General features: G+C 44.6%; 1 protein-coding gene across 6 annotated transcripts in view; it reads right to left on the bottom strand.

Moving 5' to 3' along the window:
- CGNL1 (cingulin like 1) overlaps nucleotides 1-25,831 on the bottom strand; it is a 186,820-nt gene extending 160,989 nt beyond the window's left edge. For 2 of the 6 annotated variants that reach the window (XM_035708820.2, XM_049104133.1), the window contains exon 1: nucleotides 4,671-4,758. The gene's annotated coding sequence lies outside the window, so the exon portion shown is untranslated. Of the gene's footprint in view, nucleotides 1-1,681; nucleotides 1,825-4,670; nucleotides 4,765-15,374; nucleotides 15,473-25,716 lie in introns of those variants that run through there. The other 4 variants (XM_025472672.3, XM_025472670.3, XM_025472669.3 and 1 more) reach the window with 4 other exon arrangements.
- Nucleotides 25,832-26,089: the final 258 nt, after the last annotated feature.

The raw sequence follows: 26,089 nt of genomic DNA, 5'->3' as shown, positions 1-26,089 counted from the left end.
TCCTCTTATAACCCTGGGGCTATTAGCCCAATGGGTCAGATGTTTGGAAACCACCTTTTGAAGGGAAAAATAGTGGAAAGTCCAATTTTCGGGCTGTCCAAGGAAATGTGAGCCAGGGTGACAACAGAACGATAAAGAATGAACGCATGCCACATGGATGCTGGCTGGAGCTTGCAGACAGGAGCCAAATCACTGACTTACTCCAAGTACCACCGCTGCCTCTTTAACATAGCACCATGTACTCTCCTACCCGCTCCACTGCGGGGGTCGTCACCACCAATGAAGCTTATTTTGCCAGTTACCATCATTTTTTTTTTAAGATTTTATGTGTTTATTCATGAGAGATAGAGAGAGAGAGGCAGAGACACAGGCAGAGGGAGAAGCAGGCTCCATGCAGGGAGCCCGACGTGGGACTCGATCTCGGGGCCTCCAGGATCACGCCCTGGGCCACAGGCAGGCGCTAAACCTCTGAGCCACCCAGGGATCCCCTGCCAGTTACCATCATGCCAAAAATGGATCCAGCCACATTCTCCACCTTCTCCCCAACCCCAGGTAACACCCCTGTACCACTGGCTTGGTTAAGCGCTCCTCCAAAAAAAATGCATCTGCAGAATCTGGCCTCTTCTTTCCTCACTCCCCACTACCTCTCTGCCAGATGTCCCCTTTCTGTCAACAAGTACTGAAGTCAGTCATTTAAAACTTCATGTCCAGGGGCACCTGGCTCAGCTGGTTAAGTCTGACTCTTGATCTCAGCTCTCAGATCTTGATCTCAGGGTCATGAGTTCAAGCCCCATTTTGGGCTCCACACTGGGTGTGGAGCCTACTTTAAAAAAGAAAACACGAAGAAAGAAAAAGAAAAAAAAAAAAAAAAGAAAGAAAACACGGAATGCCTGGTGACTCAGTGGTTGAGCGTCTGTCTTCAGCTCAGGGCGTGATCCTGAAGTCCCGGGATCGAGTCTCACATCGCGGGCTCCCTGCATGGAGCCCGCTTCCCCCTCTGCCTGTGTCTCTGCCTCTGTGTGTGTGTGTGTGTGTGTCTCATGAATAAATAAATAAAATCTTAAAAAAAAAAAAAAAGAAAAAAGAAAACAGGGCAGCCCCGATGGCCCAGCAGTTTGGCGCCGCCTTAGGCCAGGGTGTGATCCTGAAGACCTGGGATCGAGTCCCACGTCGGGCTCCTGGTGCATGGAGCCTGCTTCTCCCTCTGCCTGTGTCTCTGCCTCTCTGTGTGTGTGTCTGTCATGAATAAATAAATAAATTTTTTTAAAAAAATCTTGATGTAAAATCTAAATAAATTGTGGGGCACTTGAGTGGCTCAGTGGTTGAGAGTCTGCCTTTGGCTCAGGTTGTGATCCCAGGATCCTGGGATCAAGTCCCGCATCCGGCTCCCCACAGGGAGCCTGCTTCTCCCTCTGCCTATGTCTCTGCCTCTTTCTGTCTCTCATGAATAAATAAATTAAATCTTAAAAAAAAAAAAAAAACTAAATAAATTCTAATTTAAACCTCAGCAAAGCTTCCCTTGGGCCCGCTGTGCCAATGAACTGAGAAGCTATTTATCCGGGTGAGGCTAGCTGGCTGCCCCTCATAGTGTATTCATTGTCATTGTAAGAGCTCCCAAGTCCCCGTAAGCCAAGGTGTTCATCCCCATCAGACTCTGAGCTCCAAAAGTCAGGGACTGTACCTTGTTTTCACCAAGAACTCAATGAGGGAACGCGAAGCTTTGCTGGACGAACACTGGGGCAAACAAATGACCAACAAGAACCTGGTGTGAATTTCAGATGAAGCCCTGGGATACCAGCTCGGGGGACTGACAGTGGACAGTGCCTGGAGGAGAAAAGAAAAGACAGGCTAGAACGAGCCAGGGCACTGGACGGGAAACTCCAATAAAGCTTCCCCTCCCTGAGAGCCAGTCAACCGTGGGGACATTCCCGTCACATCCCTTTTTTTTTTTCCTTTTCCATTTTCAGAGTCTTCATGTCATCATTTGTTTCTTGATAACAGCAATGTCATGCGACAAAATAAAGTAAGCACTTGGCCATTCAGGGAAAATTACCCAATATTCAATTGCCTTGAACTTTGTTTTTCTCCGCTGGTGCCAACCTCTTAGCCATTGCACTGCCCGGGTCAGAGAGGGCAAAGAAAGGAAAGGCACAAAATCAGTTGGTGTTTTGGGGTTTTTTTTTAAAGGTCGATGGCATCTCTTCAATAAATGGGTTTCGGGGGAAAGGGAGTTAAGGAAGCCATCACGTTTCTTTACCTACCCCACATCCCAACAGTACAAGCGAGTTAAACGTCCCTACTTAAAGAAAAAAACCAAACTTCTTTCCCCTATAGGGTAGTCTCCTCGTAACAAATCAAAGATTACTCTTCTGAGTGTCATATACCCTTTTGCTAAATGAAGAAGCCCCTTGCTAACATTCCTCACATTTTTCTTCACTCACTTGCAATCATTTTAGAATATCAGAGCTGCAACCCCAAAGTGAGAAACCAATAAATCTGTTTAGATCCACAGGTACATGCACTTTTCCTTTCTTACTTTTTTTTTGGGGGGGGGGAAGGAAGGGGGTCCAGAATGCACTATTCTATTCACAGTGTAACTACTTTTCAGATAGGAAGAGTTCAACAGCATCCTCAAATAAACATTTTCCCCCAAAATGGCAACAAGGCTAGAAAGGTTACAAGCCATGCAGTACTACACAATACCAAAATAAGGCAGGCTTCATTTTGTTGGCCTGGTCCAAGGAGGGGGGGGGGGAAAACCCAACAGTGGGAAAACAATTTCCATATGGTCTTGTTCCCCAAAGGTTGAGGATTCAGGTCAGGGGCCACCCTGTGAGACCATGCACTCCACATAACCTCCATTCTCAAGCCAAGACAATTAAGACCGCTCCCACAGCTGCCCCACTTCCAGCAATTGAACACAGTGATAGGAGCAGGGTATGGTAGTAGAAGGTGGGAAAAGAAAATCCAACTGCTAAAACTACACAATTTTTTACTTTTCAAAATGAATGTTCTTTTGACTCGTGTTACGGGCTAGAAATGAACTCAAAACGTTTCTCCACCCCTGGAGAGCATTCTCTTAAAAGTCACCCCAATCCTAAGAAAAATGTGAAACAGAGCGCCATTCAGCACGGAAGAAAAAATGAAAGCCACTGGTTTGTGGTCAGAGAGCAATATCCAGGTGGGAATCTAATACAAACATCACACCTAGATACAACAGAAAATTAACCAAGATCCAAGCAGACTGTCACAATAGTATGGACACTGAGAACACACTTTCTTAATAAAATGTATATGATCAAATTCAGCATATATGTGTGTGTATATATATATCCATATTCAATTTTTTCTTAGTCTTATTTCCCTATCATTTTTAAGCCCATCCCAAACGTGGCTAAAGACTCACCTCAGCTGTGCATTGCTACTGTGAGGCACCAATTCCGTAATTCAAATACAACTCTATCAACAAGAAATAGACACGGTGTTGTATCTGCTGGGCTTAATCCCACAACCAGAATAAGCTTAAGTCACAATGCACACACATTAATACAAAAAATCAACCACAAAACCTTAAGGATCTTGTTAGCTTGCTCTCTTGAAGGACAAATCCCAACACGCAAAATCATGATCCGTGGCAGGGGGGTCTCCAAAAGCTAATAGAGCTCTAAAGTACTTTTCCTCCTTTTAATCTGAAATCCTTTCCAAGTAGGACGTTACACTATCACTTTGTTTTCCCTGAGCAGGACAACCCTGTATTATAACCTTGATCCTGTAAGGACTCCGTGGCTTTAATTCCTACACTCCCACCTCCTTAACACAAAGTGCTCTGGCAATATTTACTGTAAACAGAAGGGCACAAGAAACAAAGCATATTCCAGAGAAAGACACCACCTGCATGCAGTCCTGGGTTGGCAAGCCCCAGGCAGCGGGCTCTCCAGGTGTGGAGGCGGCCTACAGAAGGTAAAGTCAAGAGTGCCTGAGCGGAGCGGAGCTTAGCACTGATCTCCCCTCGCAGTTCAAAACGTGGCTGTGGGAGCAAGCCCCAAGGCCAAGGTCCTCAACGCGGCCGCACAGGAGAATCACCCGGCTTCTTAGCAGCGCTGCCCAGGCTGCCCCCACCCCTACCCAAGCACTGAATGGGGATCTCTACAAGTGGGGCCGAGGCATCAGTATTTAAAAGAAAAAAAAAAAAACCCTCTAGACGTGCAGTCCAGTTGGAGAACCATCGCCCCCAAAGAAGTCCCGCTGTGTTCCGCACGGCGCGCTGTGAGCAGCGCTGAAGGCACCGCTCCTCGGGGCGAAGGGGGCGCGGACCGTACGCTCCCAAAGTTGCTGAAAGCCCCACCGCGGTAGCCAAGCACCTGTCCGGAGGCCAAAGGGTGATGATGCAACTTGCAAAAGTCCCTTGGAAAGCGAGGCTCTGCGCCCCGGGACCGGCGGGGAGACCTGCCCGGCCCGGCCCGCCGCAGCCCCTCCCGGCCCCCGACCGTCCCGCAGGGAAACCAAGTCCGGCGGGGCGGGCCGGGGGTGCGGGGGCGCGGGCGGGGGCGCAGGCTGCCCACGCCGCTGCCCCGCAGGGAGGCGGGCCCGGGCCCCCGCAGCCCCCCGCAGCCCGGGAGGGGAGCCCCCCACCCCGCCGCGCCCCCCGCGCCCCCGTCCGCCTCACTCACCGCCGCCGCCGCCGCGCAGGTCCCGCTCCCGCCGCAGCCTGCAGAGCCCGGCCCGAGCGCAGGGGCGCCGCGCAGCCCGGAGGCCGGGGAGCCCCGCCCCGCCCCGCCCGCCCGCCCGCCGCGGAGGAGGGGCAGGGGCCGCGCGGGCCCGAGCAGCGCCCCCACCGCCCGCCCGCGCCGCGCCGCCCTCCCCCCGCCCCGCAGCCGACGCTCTCCCGCCCCCGGCCGCCCCCCGGGGTGTCCTTCTCCTCCAAACCTCCAACTTCCCGGCTTCCCGCCCCACCCCCCCGCCCGTCTCCTCCCGCCGCCCCGAGCCCGGGTTTCCCTTCACCTGCAGCCCTTTTAACCCCAACCCTGGCAGACGTTGTTTTCCACCGCAACCAACTCTGCAAATATTTATTGAGCACCTACTACGTCTAGACACCGCTGGAGGGTCCGATGATAAGTGCCACTTACAATCTAACAATAATAAAAGTTTCTCCGTGCTAGGGAGGCAGGGGAGTGGGGGGAGGAGCCACCCCCACCCCTACCCGGCCACCAGGTCACACAGCTGAAGGTCTCTTTTTTTTTTTTTAAGACTTTATTTATTTATTAGAAGCAGAGACACAGGCAGAGGGAGAAGCAGGCTCCACGCAGGGAGCCCGACGTGGGACTCGATCCCGGGGCTCCAGGATCATGCCCTGGGCCGAAGGCGGTGTTAAACCGCTGAGCCACCGGGGCTGCCCCAGCTGGAGGGTTTTTTTTTTTTTTTTTAAGATTTTATTTATTTATTCATAGACAGAGAGAGAGAGAGGCAGAGGGAGAAGCAGGCTCCACGCAGGGAGCCCGATGTGGGACTCGATCCCGGGGCTCCAGGATCACACCCCGCACTGCAGGCAGCGCCAAACCGCTGTGCCACCGGGGCTACCCCAGCTGAAGGTCTTAAGACTGGAATTGGATTGGAAACCAGATCTGGAGCATCTAGTTTAGGCCCATTCCAGGGGAAACTGCAGGATGCCCCAGACCAGCTGGGAGAGCTTGAGGCTAAGTATGAAATGAGGAACTGGGATGCCCACCCCACCAGGTTGTGAAGGTTGCCTGAGAAAACAAGGAAATGTCACACACACAATCTGTACTTAGTACATCAATGGTTGCTGACACACTGAATGAAGTGGACGCTTGAAAATTCACTAATTTCAAGTAACGATATAAAAAGGCTTTAAAAAGAAATAGTAAATGGGAGAAAATATTTGCCATTTATATATCTGATAAGGGACTAGCATCCAAAAAATATATAAAGAACTCCTACAACTCAATAACAGAAAAACCCAGACAAGCTGAGCTGATTGTAAAATGAGCAGAGGATCTGAATAGACGTTTTTCCAGACACACAGATGGCCAACAGATACATGAAGAGGTGCTCAACATCACTATGCAAAGGGCATCAGGGAGATGCAAATCAAAACCACGGTGAGTTATCGCCTCACACCTGTTAGAATGGCTATTCTCAAAAAGACAAGAAATAACTGTTGGAATGGATGTAGACAAAAGAGAACCCTTGTACATTGTTGGAAATGTTAATTGGTGCAACCATTACGAAAAACAGTATGGTAGTTCTTCCAAAAATCATAAGTAGAACTACTATATCATCCAGCAATTCCACTTTGGGGTATTTATCTGAAGAAAATGAAGACACTAACTCAAAAAGATACCTGCACCCCCATGTTCATTGGTCCATTGAGTGGATGGATGAAGTGTCCATTGGTGGATGGATGGATAAGGAAAATGTGACATATATGTTACATATACAAATGTGTATATTTCCGTTAAAAAAAAAAAAAAAGACAAATCTTGCCATTTGCAATAACATGGATGGACCTTGAGGGCATTATGCTCAGTGAGGTAGGTCAGAGAAAGACACTACCATATGATCTCACTTATATGTGGAATCCAAAAAAAAAAAGGAGCTCATGGACACAGAGAACAGATTGATGGATGGGGGGGTGGAAAGTGGGGGCTGACAAAATGGTTGAAAGGAGCCAAAAGGTACAAACATCCAGTTATTACATAAATAAGTCATGAGGATATAATATACAGCATGGTAACTAGAGTTAATACTATATCGCATATTTGAGGGTTGCTAAAAGACTAAATCTTAAAAGTTCTCACCACACACAAATCTTTGTAACTGGATGTTAACTAGACTTATTGTGGTGATCATCTCACAACACAAATATTGAATCATTATGTTGTGGGCATACTAGAAAGGCGAAGGGGGCCAGATAGATGTCTTTGAAAAGGCATCAAATACCAAAAGTAGGGCAGCCCGGGTGGCTCAGCGTTTTAGTGCTGCCTTCAGCCCAGGGCCTGATCCTGGAGACCGGGATCAAGTCCCACGTTGGGCTCCCAGCATGGAGCCTGCTTCTCTCTATCTCTCTCATGAATAAATAAATAAGAAATCTTTACAAAAAATACCAAGGGTAGGGGGCTCAAGTTAACCAAACGGTATTTGGACACTGCAAAACCGTTAGAAGAGAACTTGCATCCTAAGAAGGGAAGGCGTTTAAATGGCCCTGGAGACCAGGAATGGCAGAAACCTGCAGCCCAGGAACGAGCAAAGCAATGAGGAGGGTTTGCAGCAGGGCAGGACAGGGACGAAATTTCCAAAGAAGAAGCCACAGGATGTGGGAAGCCACAGGACTTGTGCGCAGGGAAGGATTGGTACAAACTGAGGTTCCCAGGCCCATGGCTTGGAGCACCAGAAATAAGGATGATTTTCTATGAGAGCTTTGGAAGGCTCAGTGGCTATGAGGTAATGATGGCAGAGGAAATATCCCGCAGGCAGCAGGGGGTTGGGGCAAAATGTGGAGGGCTAGATGGGAGCAACAACCAAGTGCAGGGTAGAGTAAGGGCCAGACTAGGTGCCAGGAGAGAAGAGTGTAGTGCCCTCGGTTAGGGCAGAGGGGACTGAAGGCAGCAGCCAAAGTAGGAGAGAGCCAGCCTCTCAGGCAGACCCAGGGAAGTCTTTGATGGGCTACCCATGGGTGAGTGTGGTTCATGGAGGAGAGCCTGCTGCTGAATGTCATTAATCTTATTTCTTCCCTAGATCCTTACACAAGGAGCTCTAGAAAGTATGTGCTCAGTAAATATTTGTTAAGTGTCTAAAAAGCATTAATCAGGGGCACCTGGGTGGCTCAGTCGGTTAGCGTCTGACTTTGGCTCATGCCATGATCCCAGTCCAGGGATCCAGCCGAGCCCCGCATCAGGCTACGTGCTCAGTGGAGAGTCTGCTTTTCCTTCTTGCCCTGCTACTCGCCCCCCACCCTTGCTTCCCCACTCAGGCGCAAGTTCTCTCTCTCTCTTTCAAATAAATAATTTTTTAAAGATTTTATTTATTCGTTCATGAGAGACACAGAGAGAAGCAGAGACATAGGCAGAGGGAGAAGCAGGCTCCCTGCAGGAAGCCCAATGCAGATGGATGGGGGTGGGGGGGGCGCCAACCACTGAGCCACTCAGGCATCCCTAAATAAAATATTTTTAAAAAATAAAAAGCTTTAATCAGCAATTGCCCCCCCACTTCAAGGCAAATATGTTGCCAATAACAAAAATAAGGGGAACCTTAGGGGGTGAGGAGAGATATGGGGTAGAGATTAGTTTATCAGAGAAATTGCTTCTGATGCACTGTTACCAGGTTGCACACACTCAAGCTCCTTCAGCCCCAACCAAAAGCAAACATTTCTCTCCACGCAAAGCTTCAGAAATTTTGAAAAGCATCCTTCCAAAAAAAAAAAAAGAAAAGCATCCTTCCTTTTTTTGATTCCATGTAAATCTTTCTTCCTTGACTATTGCTACTGAGCCTATAGAAAGAGACTTTTTTGGTTTCGGAGTTTTGTTTTTGTTTTCATTTTGTCCTTTGCAGCCACTTGCCAGAAGTGAAATTTTCAGGAGGAAGAGTAAAGGAAAACCAGCTCTTTTTCCACCAAATTTTGTATACATGGAAAACATGAGGCAGAGAAACTCAGAGAAACACTGCGATCTAAATAACGTAGAAGGGGCGATGCAGAGCGCAGGAGGGGGCGTGGTGGCGAGCTGCACCACGGAACACTTCCTGTGGCTCTCACTTGGAGGATGTAGTGAATGGAGGTAATAAAGGCAGAGCCAAAGGACATTTGCAGAAGGCGAGATCAGACAGGCAAGACAGGAAATAGGGGGAAGTGAATAAAGCAGAAAAGAGTAAAGTGGTTTATTTGGTTGCAGTGGAGAAGTTCTGCTTGAGAAGAAAGTGGGGTCGGAGAAGGTACCAGGAAAGAGGACTTCTGGCTGGAGCCTTTGGAAAAGCCTGCCTTACTTTGGGTTGCCCTGGAAGCGGAGCCTGAGACAGGACATGCATCAAGTGGTATTCCGGTGGGGATCCCTGGAAGCTGAGTGAGGGAGCGGGAAAAGTGAGACAGAGGAGAGGGAAGCTGCCATTAGGGTGTGTTGTGCACCATGTGCACCATGTGCACCATGTGCAGTGGTGCCTCTGGAGAAGCTAGGGGCTCAATGCTTCCCCCACCCACCCCCAGAACTGATGACCTGGATGGGGTTTAGGGGGCTGCTGGTGTATTTTCCCAGAGGTCCAGCATGGACTGCCCCTGGTGGCTACACTCCCCACCCCAGCTCCCTGGGGCAAAAGTGCTCACTCTAGGGGGGCAGCTGTCAGCCCTAAATGACACTGAGCTTCCATCGAACTGTCCCAGCAGCTACAGCACTCACAATGTACACAAGGTCTCAGGACCTGCCTCCTACAGCTATGGCAGCCAGCCAGCAGCTTCTCTTGGCACTATCTGCCCCCCCTCTTTGTCACCCCTTAAAGGGAGTGATTCCCCTTGAACCCTAGAGGTCAGACTTCTAACAAGTTCCACCAGCCTGGCACCACAGTGACTTCTCTGCCATCCAGGGAGACCTAGCTGTGCCCGCCCCAGCAAGGCCTGGCTCTGAGCCAGAATGGAGGCTATTCCTTGGGTGCTCCATCTCATTTCTAGACCATCCACCCTTCCCATGAGGCTAAGAATCTCTTCCTCAAACTATTCACTTTTCAAAGTGTTCACTCATATAGGTGCTAGAGGAAGATACTTAATATATCAAACAATTAAGTTTCTGTTTGAAGTTCTAGAGTCCTGTGGGCTGACAAGCTTGCTAGGTCTTCCCTTGGCCTACAGGAAAAAAAAAAAAAAAAATCTAACCCCTTGGCAAGATGTGGAAAGCCCCACATACTCTGGCCCAGATTGCCAGAGAACTCAGCAAGGGGGCCATGCCCCTGCCCACCTCACCCCTACACACTGGGCCTGTTCTCAAGGCTCCTTTACTTAGAATGTCCTTCCCTCTGGCTCTTCATCTTTTTTTTTTTTTTTTTTTAAGATTTTATTTATTTATTCATGAAAGACACAGAGAGAGAGGCAGAGACACAGGCAGAGAGAGAAGCAGGCTCCATGCAGGGAGCCCGAAGTGGGACTCGATCCAGGGACTCCAGGATCATGCCCCGGGCCAAAGGCAGGCACCCAACTGCTGAGCCACCCAGGCTTCCCTGGCTCTTCATCTTTAAAGGTTTAGCTTAAGTCTTTCCTCCTCTGTCTACCCATGTTGCCTTACATAGTTTTATCACAGCACCTATTTATTTATACCTTAGTCCTCCGACACATGGCAAGCTCCTTAACCCCAGGGAAAGTGCCAGATCCCTCGCTGAGTCTCCAGCCACTAGCCATAGCAGGTGTTCCAGTAAATGTTTGATGAATGAATAAATAAACACATGCTAGTCACTGCACACAGCCATGGCCATCAGGAAATGCCACTGAAAACAGGTTCTGAGTTCATCGTTCTGTAGCCAGACCAGGGAATAGCCCAGCCCATCTGATTCTAACAAAACTTGCCCCATGGCATTGGACTAGTAATTTAGTCCCAATGGCCTGGATCCCAGGGTATCTAAAGAGAGATGATATTCATGCACCCCACAGGGAAGAGGTGGAGTCTAATTACTATTTAAAGATCCTAAATAGTCTTTGGAAAAACAAATGTGTTTGTGTATAGTGTGGAGGAAGGTAATGAGGCTGAGTGTGCCATTAACACATTCTTATTCTGTGGGAGACAGGAAGATAAAGAAATACTTTATTTTTTTATTCATTTTAAAGCTAGGACAGGGGCAGCCCCCGTGGCTCAGCGGTTTGGCACCACCTTCAGCTTGGGATATGATCCTGGAGACCTGGGATCAAGTCCCACGTCGGGCTTCCTGCATGGAGCCTGCTTCTCCCTCTGCCTGTGTCTCTGCCTCTCTCTCTCTCTCTCTCTCTCTCATGAATAAATAAATAAAATCTTTTTAAAAAAATTTTAAAGCTAGGACATCCCTATCATATAGGTGAAAATGTTAAAAGAGGAGGAGAAAAAAAAAAAGACACCCGGTTGAGTTGATTCCATGCTGCCCTTCCAGGATTTGCTCTAAGGGAATCACAAATTTTTCCCACAGTGTTTCAATGTGCCCAATAATAAATAAATAAATAAATAAATAAATAAATAAATAAATAAATAAATAATCAAAGGAGAAAAAATAGCAACATTAGAGAATCCAGCATAGTCAAAAATATTTTATGTACATTTGTGGCTCTATTGGTCCCAAGCAGGGCTGAACTTTCTAGAGGTTTGTCATGCCAGTCTGGAGGCTGAAGAACAAGAGCAGGAATGCCAGAGCTCAGGCAATTGGCCGAGGGAGGGATTATTAGAAACAGGACAAATTCACAATCCCTGTCTCCTCGGTCATTCCAACACCACTAATACTAATTTAATGAAGACGCATTTGTTAAATATTATCCCCAGAGTGTCCCTGGCTATGTTGAAACAACTCTAGGATATAAAAGTCTTGCCTTTCCACCACACTTTGGCCACAGTCAGGATAGCTCAAATTCCAAGATTAAAAACAAAACTTAAAAAAAAAAATGTTCTTTAAAATTTTCACTCTATGGGCCACATTTTCTCTGTAGCAAATTAATTAATTATTTGTGGGATGCCTGGGTGGTTCAGCAGTTGAGCATCTGCCTTCGGCTCAGGGCGTGGTCCCCGAGTCCCGGGATTGAGTCCCACATGGGTCTCCCTGCATGGAGCCTGCTTCTCCCTCTGCCTGTGTCTCTGCCTCTCTCTCTCTCTCTCTCTGTGTCTCCCATGAATAAATAAATAAATAAAATCTTTTTTTTAAAGTATGTTAATATTAAATAGTAAAACATATTCTTCCACTTATATGTTCAATTTTCCCTAATTTTTAAAAAGATTTTATTTATTTAACTGTGAGAGAGACAGAAATAGAGGAAATAGAGCACAAGCCTGGAGGAGAGGGAAAAGCAGGCTCCCTGCGAGGATCCCGATGCGGGACTTGATCCCAGGACCCTGGGATCACGACCTGAGCCAAAGGCAGACGCTCAACCACTGAGCCACCCAGGTGCCCCTCTTTTCTAATTTTAAAAGAAATGAAGTATCTTTGTGGATTTCTGAATGCATTGGGGCCTGGGCACTGTGGACGCTGTGTCTAATGAATGAGCTGGCCCTGTTTAAATACGGAGGGTTTCCACCCTAAACTGACTATATGGGGAACTGTAAAAATTAGCTTTGTTTGGAGCTCCACCCCAGGGCAATTAAATCATAGTCTCTGGGGGTGGCCCAAGGCACCCTATTTTTGGCATTTTTAAAAAGCTCTAATAATAATTTCCTTGTAAGGATCTTAAGTTTTTCAATAGCAAATTCTCTTACTGTTTTTTCTTAAAAAAAAAAAAAATTGTTAAGAGACTATCCTTCCAGGCTAGAGAGGGGCTGTAGATCAATTTCCCCAGTAGAGATACTGACTATATTTTATTTCTATCAGACAAAATCTACTTCTCTACATCACAGTAGGACAATTCTTTTTGAAATATTAATGAAAAAATCCTTTCCTTTCTGCTCTCTGTCGCTGTCCGTCTCCTTTCCAAACCCCTGTTGTTTGGCTGTTGCCCCGAGGGTGAGACTTGCCAGGTGGGAGGCAGACAAGAAAGGAATTCAGATTGGTAGTTTTCAAAGGCCTTTGAACTTGGATGTCTCTAGGCCTAGACTAAAAGTTTGGGAAAAGTGACCCATAGCTGTGGGATTTGCTCTGGAGGAATGGAAAATATTACTCTAGATTAGTAGAGAAGAGATGACCTGAGGGTGGGGTATAGGGGTGGATGTGAAGAAACCATTCAAACAGGAATGAGACAAAAATAGATGTAAGGGTCACTGCAAAGGAATTGAAGAGTACTGTGGGAGCCACGATGCTGGCCCCAGACTACGCCAGCTGTGGCTCCCTAGGTGAGGCTTCCCTTCCTCCACAGTCAACCCTTTGCCTGGTGACCACCCAGGGGAGGGATGCCCACTCGGGCCAGAGATTTTGCATACTCTCCTTCTCCTGATCCTGGATGCTCCGTTCCTACCTTATAATATTCTAGAACATTCTTAAGCTCCAAGAAGGAGGATAGAGTTCTGGATACCATGCTCTAATCAGATGTCCTGGCATCTCTTCACAGGATTACACAATTTTTAGAAAATATAGAAGAAGTGAAAGCTAACTACCACAAACATAGTTCAATTCATGTTTCACTGCCTTAAAACTGATACTTAATACCAGAAAAAGGGGCAGCCCCGGTGGCCCAGCGCTGCCTTTGGCCCGGGTGTGATCCTGGGGACCCAGGATCAAGTCCCACGTCGGGCTCCCGGCATGGAGCCTGGTTCTCCCTCTACCTGTGTCTCTGCCTCTTTTTCTCTCTGTGTCTGTCATGAATAAATAAATAAAATCTTTGAAAAAATTAAAAAGTTGGGATCCTCGGGTGGCTCAGTGGTTTGGCACCTGCCTTCGGCCCAGGGCATAATCCTGGAGTCCCGGGATAGAGTCCCACATTGGGTTCCCTGCACAGAGCCTGCTTCTCCCTCTGCCTGTGTCTCTGCCTCTCTATCTCTGTATCTCTCATGAATGAATAAATAAAATCTTTATAAAAAATAAAAATAAAAATAATTAAAAAATTAAAGAAAAGCTCTCATATTCCAATATGTATCATTAAAAACAAAACAAAACAAAAAAAAAAAAAACAGAAAAAGATCTATCCAGTCAGTGGTAAAATTCAGACATCTCAGAATCAAAACTTCCTTAATGGATATAACAAAGGTTGAAAACAGTTTAGGAAGGAAAATAACCTACATTTGATATTATGTAGACAGTTAAGAAGTATGATACTAAGGGACATAAAAAACAACAACAACAATATAATGTAACAAACTGAGTTTGGCCAGAACACTCTCTGATAAGAATGCCCTTAGGATCGCACACACCATCTATCTTAATTATATACCTGTCCAAAAGATAGAACACAACAGGAAGAATGAAGTTTTAACGAGCTTGGAAGGCTATAAAATGGTTGCCTTGTTATAAACTCTGGTTGTTATATACCAGCAGGGACAAAGTATTTGTTTTTTATTTTAAATTTTGTTTTCATAAAGCAAGGAATTTGCAAGGTTTTGCAAGGAATGATAAAATGGGAAGAGATTTTTCAAAGGGGGATACGTTACTGCTTCTGAAATGCAGCAGCTGACAGTGTCCATGTCGCTCAGTCTATATTTCTTTCTTTAGTTGTTCTGTTGAATGCAAGGCACTTAATAAAATTGATAGTTTTCAAAACATTGTGTTTTGGTGAAATTTTTCTGGAGATGGATGGTGATGGTTGCATAGCAGTGTGATGTATTTAATGCCACTGAACTGCACACTTAAAATGCTGTACATGGGGTTTTTATGATTGTAGATTTCATAACAGTTTTGGTAATAATAATGATAATGGGCTCCCGAGTCCAGATTGTAGGGGGGAAAAATACAAAAACATCGTGTTTGTGGTTTTGATAGTGTGCAATGTGTGTATACCTATACATGACAAAAGGAAGAGAGGAGATAATTTGCATTTATTTTATTTATTTATTTATTTATTTATTTTTTGCATTTATTTTAAAAAGAGTTTTCTGGTTACTTGTGTCTGGCTGATGAAAATATAAAATATGAGCAATGGTACATGTGTAGGATGTTGTAGACCAGTAAAAGCACCTAGTAAATGGAGGAAATTTGAGTCTGGGTCTTACTTTATAAAATACTATAATTACAAGCTAATTAGCTCATGATAAGAAAAAAAATCACAAAATCACTTTTAACATTTAGTGTCTTATTGAAGCTCATCTAGCCATGCTTTCTTCGTGTCTTATACTTGCTCCCTACCATGCAAAGCACCCAGAGGCTGAGAAAAATCCACACAAACAACAAACTTCTCTTATGAAATCTCCAGAGGATACCAGCATACCTTGTAAATGTTTCTTATTCAAATGAACTATATTGGAGGGAGAGCAACAAAGCAGTATTAAGATGCATGTAGTAATAATTCTTTATAGAGACTTAAATACTGTAACACAATCTGGGAAAATGGGATTGATGGGTGCCTGGGTGGCTCAGTTGGTTAAGTGTCTGCCTTTGGCTCAAGTCATGATCCCAGAGTCCTGATCGAGCCCTGCATCAGGCTCCTTGCTCAGGAGGGAGCCTGGTTCTCCTTCTCCCTCTGTCCACCCCCCATCACCATTGAAGCGCTCTCTCTCAAATAAAATCTTTTTTAAAAAATGGGATTGATAATGACAACAGGCATCATTTCTTAGAAAGATATCCATTACCTAATATTCCTATTGTTCTCCAACAGCTCCACCGGCAATAGAAATGCCCACTCAATCTCCTTTGCCTGATCCTGACATCCATTTCAATAAGTGAGGACCTGGGAAGGGGAGAGAGAGGAGTTTTCACATGCCAGGCTAGGAGGGGTTTTAAATGCATTGTCTCATTCAGCCCTCACAATAGCCCAGGCACTATTGTTATGTCCATTGTGCAAGGAGGAAACTGGTACACAGAGGCTGTATAATTTGCTCAAGATTACACAACTAGCATGTAGTAGACCTAGGATTCAAACCCAGATCTGTCTGACTCCAAAGACTGTGTGCTTAATCATTGTGATATATCACATCTATAGAGTCAGCTCTTTCACACATAATGTTTATCTTAGAATGTATATTTTTTCATCATAGAAATAACTCAGACTTTCCAAGTCAAGATGACACAAACTGAAACCACACTCTTCAACTACAAATACAGAAATAAATGAAAAATAAAGGTTCCCAAAAACAATGAAAATCTTTAACTATCAGGACTGCCACCGGGAGCTCACAGAGTGCTAAGGTCAGGTGTGAGCTGGGGGCACAGTCTCCTTCGCCTGCTTGAGAATGGGAGCAATATTCACTTCACTCAGAGTTCTAGCAGACTAACCGGTATGCCTTGGGTATGAAGCCAAATCTGGAAATCATGGTTTCTGCTCAAGAATTGGGACTACGATAGCTTGCTTATTAGATTTTTTAAAAATATTTTATTTATTTATTCATGAGAGACAGAGAGAGGCAGAGACATAGGCAGAAGGAGAAGCAGGCTCCATGCAAGGAGCCCGATGTGGGACTCAGTCCTAGAACCCCGCCTTGAGCCAAAAGTAGATGCTCAACGACTGAGCCACTCAAGCATCCCGCTTACTAGATTTATTTATTTTAATTTTTTTAAAATTTATGATAGTCACACAGAAAGATAGAGAGAGAGGCAGAGACACAGGCAGAGGGAGAAGCAGGCTCCATGCACCGGGAGCCCGACGTGGGATTCGATCCCAGGTTTCCAGGATCGCGCCCTGGGCCAAAGGCAGGCGCCAAACCACTACGCCACCCAGGGATCCCCCGCTTATTAGATTTAGAACCAAAAATATGCATACGTCTTGCCCACAGCAGGAGAATGACACAGAGGTACTGGACTAGCTAAAAACTGACTCATACCTACTATCCAGAATTTAATCTCTGCTCAGAGAAGAAATATCAGACCACTACCCTGAAATCAACTTTTAAGAATGTGTAACCAGGAGGGATGGCTGGGTGGCTCAGCTGTTGAGCATCTGTCTTCAGCTCAGGGCATGATCCCAGAGTCCTGGGATTGACTCCCAAACCAGGCTCCCCATGGGGAGCCTGCTTCTCCCTCTGCCTGTGTCTCTGCTTCTCTCTCAGTGTCTCTCATAATCAAATAAATAAAATCTTTAAAAAGAAAAAAAGTGCAACCAGGAAACCACCCAACAGTGAAGAAGAAAACTCACTTGAAAGAAGGGCCCTCAGAGAAAATGGCAAAACACATGAGTCAGTTCAGTGCTATAAACAGTGGACCAAGTTCAACAAATGAGCTAATTCATGATGGCAGAAATGATAGATAACACTATTAGAGAACATATATAATAAGTATATATATTCTTAATATCCTCAGAGAGAAAAGAAGGGATGGTACTCATAAATCAAGAAGAGGAAGCTGTGAAACAAAAACAGGCAGATATTGAAAAGAACTAATGAAAAATACTGAAAAACAAAAATAAGCATTTAACTAAAAATTTAAATGGAGTGATAATCATTGGTTTGGACACAGTCAAAAAACTACAGTAAATGAATCATAAAATGCAACTGAGGCAATTACCCAGGACACAGCCTAAAGAGGTAGAGATAGAAAATATGGGATGGAGAAAAAAAAAAAAGATGAGATCTCCAATTCCAGATAATTCCAGAAATGAGGGCACCTGGATGGCTCAGTCAGTTAACCATCTGACTCTTGGTTTCAGCTCAGGTCTTAATCTCAGGGTCATGAGATTGAGCCTCATGTTGGGCTCCATGCTCAGCATGGAACCTGCTTGAGATTCTCTCTCCCTCTGCCCTTCCCTCAGCTTGTGCTCTCTCTCTCTCTCTCAAATAAATAAATAAATCTTTATTTAAAAAAAGGAGTTCCAGAAATGAAGAAAAAGGAAAATAAGGGATATGCAAGAATGAAATGCCTAAGAATATCCTCAAATTGAAGAAAGACATGGCTCCTCAGGTTAAAAGGTCCCATTAATTGAGAACATTAAGGACAAAGAGAATATATTAAAAAGTACTAAAAAGAAAAGACTAAAAAAAAAAAAGGCTATTTGGGTTAACAATACACTTTTTTGCAGCAATAATACATACCAAAAAATAGTAAAATAATAATCATGACTGGGCTAAGGGAAAATCATAGCAACTTTCATAAATGAGAATTCTATACTCAGGCTTATTATTCAAAAGAGGCAGTGAGGGACGCCTGGGTGGCTCAGTGGTTGAGCATCTGCCTTTGGCTCAGGGCTTCATCCCAGAGTTCTGAGTTCAAGTCCTGCATCAGGCTCCCCACAGGAAGCCTGCTTCTCCATCTGCCTGTGTCTCTGCCTCTCCCTCTGTATTTCACATCAATCAATAAATAAAATCGTAAAAAAAAAAAAAAAAAAAAGCAGAGGTGAAGGGACGTGTGGGTGGCTCAGTTGGTTAAGCATCTGGCTCTTGATTTCGGCTTAGGTCATGACGTCAGGGTCATGGGATCAAGCTCTGTGTCGGGCTCCACACTGAGCGTGGAGCCTGCTTAGGATTCTCTTTCCCTCTGCCCCTGTGCCTTCTTGTTCTTGTGCTCTCCCTCCTCCCTCTCTAAAAAAAAAAAAGCAAAGATGAAATAACATTTTCGGATCCACAAAGACTAACTGATTTTACTTCATACAGATCCCTGCTAAAAGAAATACGTACATTTAATGAAGAAATGGAATGACAGATGAAACAATAAACAAAGAAATACTGAGCAAAGCAACAGTAAATACATGTTGGAAATCTACATAAATATTGACTATTCCAATGATAAGAGCAATTTTTTAAAAATATTTTATTTATTTATTCATGAGAGACAGAGAGAGAGAGAGAGAGAGAGGCAGAGACACAGGCACAGGGAGAAGCAGGCTCCACGCAGGGAGCCCGACTTGGGACTCAATCCCAGGTCTCCAGGATCATACCCTGGGCTGAAGGTGGCGCTAAACCGCTGAGCACCTGGGCTGCCCAAGAGCAGTTTTTTTTAAAGATTTGATTTATTTGAGATATAGAGAGAGCACGACCAGGGTGGGGGTAGGGGCAGAGAGAGAGGGAGAAGCAGACACCCTGCTGAGCAGGGAGCCTGATGGAGAGCTCAATCCCAGGACCAGACCAGGATCCATGATCCAGGTTCATGACCAGAGCCAAAGGCAGCTATTTAACTGACTGAGCTACCCAGGCACCCTGATAAGAGCAATTTGTAAAATTAGGGTCCAGAAAAAAGAAGCAGGGAGTTTACTTCCTGACTCATTCTATGAGGCCAACGTACTCTAATACCAAAACAAGATAAAGATATTACAAGAAAGGGAAATGATAGGCCAATAACTCATGAATATGTAAAATCCTCAACAAAGCATTAGCAAATTATTCAGCATTGTATTAAAAGAATTATAGGGGGATCCCTGGGTGGCTCAGTGGTTTGGTGCCTGCCTTTGGCCCAGAGAGTGATCCTGGGGTCCCGGCATCAAGTCCCGCATTGAGTTCCCTGCATGGAGCCTGCTTCTCCCTCTGCCTGTGTCTGTGCCTCTCTCTGTGTCTCTCATGAATAAATAAAATCTTTTTTAAAAAAGAATTATATATCAGAACTAAATGGGAATTATTTCAGGTATGCAAGACTAATTCAACATTCCAACATCAGTCTAATCTACCACATAAACAAGCTAAGGAAGAAAATCATATAATCATGCCAATTGTCTAGAAAAAAGCATTTGATGAAATTCAACATCCATTCATGATTAAAAACTCTCAGCAAACTAGAAATAGAAATTGCCTGAACTTGATGAAGAACAGATACAAAAAGCCTACAGCTAACATCATCATACTCAATGGTGAGAAACTGGATGCTTTCTCCTAAACATCAAGAACAAGACAAGGATGTCACCTCTTATCACTCTTAGTCAAATTGTACTAGAAGTTCTGGCCAGAGCAATTGGAGAAGAAATTGAAATAAAACAAATAGAGACTGGGAAGAAAGAAAAAAAAATTACCTTTGTTTGCAGATTGCATTTGTGTATATAGATCATCCCAAAGAACTGACAACAAACTCCTGAAAATAAGCAATTAGAGCAAGGTCACTGGATACAAGGCTAATATACCAAAGTTCACTGCTTTCTTATAAAGCAGCAACGAACAATTGGAATTTGAAATTAAAAGCATAGTACCATTTATATTGGCAACCCCATCCCCAAAACCGAATGCTTACATATAAATCTAATGAAATATCTTTAGTATCCATATGCAGCAAAACTCAAAACCAATGAAAGAAATCAAAAAGATCTAAATAAATGAGAGATACTTTGTGTTTACAGATTGGAAGATTCAATCATGTTAAATTGTCGATTCTTCCCAAATTAGTCTAGAGATTCAATGTAATTCCAATCAAAAGCCCAACAAACTATTTTGTGTATATGGATAAACCAATTCTCAAGTTAATATGGAGGGACACCTGAGTGGCTCTGTGGTTGAGCATCTGCCTTTGACTCAGGGTGTGATTCCGGTTCCTGGGATCAAGTCCCGTATCAGGCTCCCCCCCAGGGAGCCTGCTTCTCCCTCTGTCTATGTCTCTGCCTCTCTCTCTCTCTCTCTTTCATGAATAAATAAATAAATAATCTTTTTAAAGAGGGAAAAGCCTCCCACATGATATGGCAATCCCACTTCTAGATATGTATCCAAAGAAAACAAAATCAGGATCTTGACAAAATATGTGTACTCCCATATTTACTGCAATATTACTTATGATAACCAAGATCTGGAAACAACCTAAGTGGCCATTGATAGATGAAAAGATAAAGAAGAGGGGATCCCTGAATCCCTGAGTGGTGCAGCAGTTTAGCTCCTGCCTTTGGCCCAGGGCGCGATCCTGGAGACCCGGGATCTAATCCCACGTTGGGCTCCCGGTGCATGGAGCCTGCTTCTCCCTCTGCCTGTGTCTCTGCCTCTCTCTCTCTCTCTCTCTCTCTGTGACTATCATGAATAAAATAAAATAAAATCTTTAAAAAAAAAAGAAGAAAAGATAAAGAAGATGTGAGATGCGTATGCACGCACACACGCACAGGAATATGATCAGCTATGAGAAAGAAGGAAATCTTGCCACTTGTGAAACTATGGATGGAATTTGGGGACATTATGCTAAGTGAAATAAGTCAGAAAAGTATTGTATGATGGAATACATACTATGGAATACATAGTATTCCATAGTAATACATCCATTAACTATGGAATCTAAAAAACCCAGGCTAATAGAAACAGAGTAGAATGGTGGGGCTAGGGGCTGGAGAATGGGGGAAATGGGGAGCTATTGGTTAAAGGGTACAAATTTCCAGTTAGAAGATGGGTAAGTTCTGGGGATCTAATGCAGAGCATTGTGATTATAGATAACAATATTGGACTATATACTTGAAAGTTGCTCAGAGTAAATCTTAAATATCTCACTACAAAAAAACAAAAAGTAATTATGTGACAGAGTGGAGATGTTAACTAACCCTATTGTGTTGCTCATTTTGTAACATATATTAGACCATCATGTTGTAACACCTTAAACTTACACAATGTTTTATGTCAATTATATCACAATAAGCCTGGGGGACACAAAAGGATTATCGTAATCCTTCACTCAAATCTCCTACAAGTTAGGGACACCAGGGTGGCTCAGTCGGTTAAGTGTCTGCCTTCAGCTCAGGTCATGATCTTAGGGTCCTGGGATCAGGCCCCACATCAGACTCCATGCTCAGCAGGGAGTCTGCTTTTCTCTCTCCCTCTGCCCCTACCCCCCCCCCAGCATATTCTCTCATAAATAAATAAATAAATAAATAAATAAATAAATAAATAAATAAATAAATAAAAAAATAAAACAATCTGGAAAAAAATCAGGAAATTAACATAGATACAATACTACTGTATAATCTACAGACCTTATTAAATGCTCACCAATTGTCTAATTATCCAACGTCCTTTTTCTTCTCTAGGATCCTTCAGGATGCCCCACCATATTGAGTAGTTGTGTTTCCTTAGCCTCTCCTGCTCTACGATGGTTCCTCGGTCTTCCTTCCTTATCTTTGTACATTCATACTGATGTCTCAGATTCCAACACAACACAAGTTTCATCCTAGCCTCTCCCTTCTTTGTAATTTCCTTCTCTGACAGTGAGAAAATTGGCTCTCAACATCTACAATATATTTCCTTATTTGTTCAGCCCTAGTCTCCACATAGAGTAGTTTCAGAATTGCTAACTTATATTCCTGTGAGAAATTTACTAGGAGTACAGTATTGATATATCATCTCTTTGACTTTAACCTTGAAGTATCTAGTCAAAATTCTATTTTCTCAAGTTTTTTGGGTTCATTCTTTTCTACCCTCACCTTTCAGTGTGGTTATATTATTCATCCGTATTGGGTTCATTTGTAACAATCTGTGTTCTATTTGGGGAACACACATCCTTCCTAATTCTTTTAAAAAAAAAATCATATGCAGTAAAATACACCCTCTGTGCTTTGTGGTCCTATGGGACTTGACAAATGTACGGAGCCGTATCTATCACCACAGTCATGAAACAAACAGTTGCATCCCACTCCCAAATTCCCTTATGCTGCCCCTTTGAAATAACCCCTCACCTCACCCCGTTTCTGGCAACTACTGATCTGTTTTCCATCTCTATAGTTTTGCCTTTTCAAGAATGTCACATAAGTGGATTCATGTAATAGCTTGGGGATAGCTAGCTTTGGGGATCTGGCTTCTTTCACTTAGCAAAATATGTTCATTTTTCTCCATGGGTCATGATCCACTGTCACAGTTATTTATTTTGTTGCTCAAATTCCCCAGATTTGGCTATTGAGAGCCCTTTCAAGTTGGCTCTTGTGATCTTTTGACATGTCCCCATCGTGTTTCAAGGACTTCCTTACTTCCTGGCACCACCAGCTGCTCCAAGCTTATTTTGCATTTTCCCTTTTTCAAGGGAAGTCCCAGCCCATTTTCTCAAGAAGCCCTTGTACCTGGAGAATCCAACTCTTGTGGGCCAGACATCCTGTCCTCCCAGAAGAGGACTTGGGGAGAAACTGACTCATCCCCTGCAGTGCCCGAAAAAGAGGAGAAAGGATTTTTTCTCATCAGAACACCCTGAGGTGGCAAAATAGAAGAGCTTAGTAAAGATGTGGGTTTTCTATGCCAATCAGGCTGTTGGAGTGCTCATACCAATGTTGACATCATGCATCTACAACAGCTTCCGTGATTCTTGGCAGGAATACCAAAACAGCATTGTGTGTGGAAGTCTGTCCAAGGTTTTCAAATACGATGCTCAGCTAGGATGTCCCCCTTCATCATGGGATGCAGTCTGGCTGCCTTTATGCCAGTGTCCTTCTGCTCCCAGCCACTGGCAGTCAGTGGCATCAGAGTAGTTATACAACTTTCTCATCAATGTACCTCAGTTAAGGAACCCGTTGACATCTACATAAAAACTATGTTTAAAACTTGTTTTAAAAATATGTGATTCTCTTAAAACTCCTTGCTAAAGCAGTTTGTATCAGGGGCAGGCTGCAATAGTTCCCTAGGGTTGCTATGGGAACTGGTGTCCGTGAATTTCAAGTGCCACCTAGTTAGCAGCTGGCTGTTAGCAGCTCTTTTGGAAGGAGGGATGTTTCACTCTTCTTTGAAAGTGGAACATTTCATCTTTCAGGTTGTGAACAATTAGCAACGGGGACGGGGGTTCACTCAGGAAAGAGATGTGCTGTGTAACTGGACTCCTTATCAACTGTGACAGCCCAGAGAGGGTGAGGGAAGTCAGACCCGCTCTCAGAAGGGGACACACCAGCTGAGGCTAACGTCACGGCTTGGTGCAGGGAAGCCACATGTAGCCTACAGGGTGAATCAATGTTGCATTGGCGAGGGGAAGCTATAGGTGGCAGGAACCACCTGGGGGCCACAGTGCCTGCTGGGGCCCCTCTCTGCCCAGGGGCTAGCACCGAAGACCAGATTCCTGACTCTTCCCTGAAATCCTGAGCTTTGATCCCAATGCCTGTGTCCAGGTGCTCTTGAGATGATTAACAGTCACGTTGGTAGAGTTGCCAACAGATGTTGTCTGAACTGATTCGACCATGTTCCCATTTTCTAGCTGTGATCCAGAAGTCCTTGTTCCCAAAAGCCTAATCCCATGTGGTCAGTGCTGCTCCAGAGGAGACTGAGGTGCCTGAGATCAACAGGCCTCTATCAAACCCAGTCCCGGGTTGCTCCCTCCAGCAATATGGGCCTCAGAGTCACTTCTGCAGGACCAGTCTCCCTTGCTGAGTGGTCAAGAGCATCCAGTTAGTTTAAGGGCAGCGTCAGTGGCTGGGCCAAGGATCTACTCCAAAGATTTGGTCCACAGGTCAAGTGGAGACCCAGGGAGGGGGCAGGTGAGGATTATACCTTACACGTGCACTAGGGCTGAAAAGTTGTGGGCAAAACATGAGGAGTCAGAGAGAAAGGGAGGAGATGTCAGAGAGGCAACTGTGTAAAGAGACCAGGGCTTGAGAAATCACTGAAGGTGTTGGGTTTGTCCCTTTGGGCTCATAGAAGAGGGGCAGTTGAGGGAGTCTGTGTCTCACCTGTGCTCTTCTGAAGGATTTTAGATGCTGAGCGGGCCAGAAGGCCCAGGACTGAGATCCCAGGACTTTCTTAAAGTGTCATTTGGTACTAAGATGGAATTCAGGGTCAGTTAGGACAAAGCACCTCCTAGTAAATCAAGGGCTCAGAGACTCTGTGGCTCTTCAGAGTCACTATTAAGTACATTTGATTTTGCAAATAACAAGGGGAAGAACAAAAGGAATTACTGTCATCTAAGGCAAGGGTTTTCAACCCTGACTATACATCAGAAACACCTGGAAAAGTAGAGTCATTTTTTTTTATTTTATTTATTATTTATGATAGTCACAGAGAGAGAGAGAGAGAGAGAGAGAGAGAGAGAGGCAGAGACACAGGCAGAGGGAGAAGCAGGCTCCAAGCACCGGGAGCCCGATGTGGGATTCGATCCCGGGTCTCCAGGATCGCGCCCTGGGCCAAAAGCAGGCGCCAAACCGCTGCGCCACCCAGAGATCCCCCATTTTTTTAAACCAAATGATTTTAATCCAATGTTTCAATGGCTCCAGCTTTGGGTTCTAAACGCTCTCTGAGTAATTCACATGAGTGGCCAGAATAGAGAACTTCTGCTCTGAGACAAAATATCTCTCACCTTAAAAAAACATAGACCATGTGAGTATGACAGGTATTGCTGTCACATGGAGGTAGCATGCAATAATTTGGTTCAGTTCTTTACTAAAGGAAAAAAACATCCTCTCAGTTGAATCTGCACTTACGTATATATCATTACTCTGAAAACAAAGGTAAAAGGATTAGGAAGACAGATGGTGCCATGAATATCTTCTGATACTTGTGACATAGTTCTTATATTAGGTAAGAACACAGAGCTTTATTTTCTTCCCTTTGATTCAGTAATTGTTCCCTAAAACTGAATAGAGAAGCTGGACCCAGAAACCATACACTGCTCAGAGGAAATGCAAGATTCAAAATCAAAGCCCTACTGAAAAATATCATCATGGGCCAAGAAGATGTGTTAGCTTTGACCCTAAGCAAAATTGTGATGTAGGAGTCCCTGCCACAAAGCTCATCACTGAGAATGGGCAGGGTACTGTCCCTACTGTCCCAGAGTTTGGAGGATGAGGTGGGTCCAGGCAGCAAAGGCTATCTACTATAATTTCCAAATTGAACCTGTTTGCAGGGGACCCATGAAAAACAAGAGGGCCCCAGAGAGGGTGATGGGAACTGAACTGATGAAGACCTTAGGTGCTGACTAATTAATGACCTTGGCATTTGAGATTGATGGTATTAGAGTTTATGACCCATTGGAAGGGAGAGACACACCCATTGGTAGCTGTTGGGAGAGAAAAAGAAGTCAAGGGACATATTCACGGGTCAACTCAGAAGTCACTCAAACATTGGAGGGCATCAGGCCCGACATCCTTACTTAAGAGACATGGAAATTGAGTCACTGGAAGCTGAGGGGACTCACCCATGGTCACACAGCCAGATGAGGCCTAGAGACCAGACGTCAAGTCTTTCATCTTAGTCAGGCCTGTTCATTCTCAAAGCACTTCCTCAGCCCTAGGCATCTGATGTCACATAGGTGCAGGGGTATAGTGGTCACCCTGTCGCCATGGAGGCCACTGTCAACTCACACATTTGTATTGGTTTCCTATTGTGCCATAACAAACTGTCACAAACTTGGTGGCTTAAAATAACACAAACTTATTATCTCCTAGTTCTGTGGCTCACAAGTTCGATGTGGGTTTCACTGGGTTAAAATCAGAGCGTTGGCAGGCTGTGGTCCTTTCTGGAAGTTCTAGGGGAGAATCTGTGTCCTTGCTTTTTTCAGCTTCTAGACG

Source organism: Canis lupus, chromosome 30 (assembly GCF_003254725.2).
Source record: "Canis lupus dingo isolate Sandy chromosome 30, ASM325472v2, whole genome shotgun sequence".
In the NCBI taxonomy this organism is placed as follows: domain Eukaryota; kingdom Metazoa; phylum Chordata; class Mammalia; order Carnivora; family Canidae; genus Canis; species Canis lupus.
Note: the sequence above shows the minus strand (reverse complement) of the source record. Positions and strands in the feature narration are given on the sequence as shown.